The 1386-nt window shown below is 47.4% G+C and overlaps 1 pseudogene; it reads right to left on the reverse strand.

The window, feature by feature from the left end:
- Positions 1 to 29: 29 nt before the first annotated feature.
- Positions 30 to 104, reverse strand: LOC115063531 (annotated as a pseudogene).
- Between the last annotated feature and the right edge of the window lie 1282 nt (positions 105 to 1386).

Raw genomic sequence — 1386 nt, forward strand, 5'->3', positions numbered from 1 at the left:
CCTCCTCCTCCTCCCCTCCTCCTCCTCTCTCTTCCTCCTTCTCTCTGCCTCCTACTGATGCACATGTGGCACAGCAGCCACACCTGGAACACTTCTAGGGCAGATATATTTTGATTTTTTGATGACTTAGACTTTGTCCCCACTGAAGATAACTCCAGGTTACCCATCTTTTGGTGACTGATTCTACTCCTACAACCTCTTCTCACCCTCACGCATCTTCAGCCCCTTCACACCCTTCACACCCTTCCCCTTCACAGATACCACCATTAATAAAGCAAGAAGCAACTGAGGTCTCCAAGGGAGCCTTCTACAATCAGTTTTTAGACCCATGATGTAGGGGTTTCTGGATGATGAGAGAGCTCAGTATCCCCCCTGTATTTCTCAGGCATAGAGGCTCAGGACTCACACTTGTGGTCCATGCACCACAGAAGCTCTGATCCTTTCACCAGGATGTGAGGAACTCTCCTGAGGTAACTGAACAGCAACCACGGTAACAACCCAGCAAAACCACCCGTGTTGCTCACTGCCTGTCTTCCATTTCTGGGGAGTTTTCCTCTTCCTTTCTGCCTCTCTCTCTTTGCCATCACAACAGAAGCGACTAGAACTCTTTCAGAACTCTTAAGGCTATCTAACAGCCAGGTGGTAGTGGTTCATGTCTTTAATACCAGCACTCAGGAGACAGAGGCAGGCAGATCTCTGTGAGTTCTACAGAGCACATTCCAGGACAGTCAAAGCTACACAGAGAAACCCTGTCTTGAAAGGCAAACAAACAAAAACAACAAATAAGGTTACAGATGTCACTACCAACATCCTCAAAGATGTAAACCTATCACTGACACCTGCTCAAGCCTCGACACAGTCACCTAAAGTTCACTTTTTCAAAACGTGCCAGCATCTAAGGACATGGGAAGGACGGTAGCTTGGGAAAATCACCCAGTTCAAGGATTGAATTGATCTAATGAAAGTTGATAAGACTTGTTTGTTTTGGGGTCATTGGTCTGCAGCCAAGCCTAGATCTGTGGGTCTGGTTTCTGGCTTATCACTTTTCACCCTTCCCTAGGAATGAGCCCTGGAGTGACAGCTGAATCCACAAAGCAGGTATTGTCGAGTGTGCCATAAAAGAGTGTGGGATTCACTTATTCTCACACAGGGCGGGGAATCCAAGCTGACTCAAGTAAAAAGGCAAGTGGAATCCTAGCCAATGTCACCTCACCAGGAGAGAGAGAGAGAGAGAGAGAGAGAGAGAGAGAGAGAGAGAGAGAGAGAGAGAGAGAGGGAGTAGAGAGAGAGACCAAATTTGTCCATCACGTGGTGTCTGGGGATGCTAGAACAGGTCTCTCATTGTTCCAACCAGTGCATTTAACAGCTTCAGCCCTGGATTTTCTT

Source organism: Mus pahari, chromosome 2 (genome assembly GCF_900095145.1).
Source record: "Mus pahari chromosome 2, PAHARI_EIJ_v1.1, whole genome shotgun sequence".
Taxonomy (NCBI): Eukaryota; Metazoa; Chordata; class Mammalia; order Rodentia; family Muridae; genus Mus; species Mus pahari.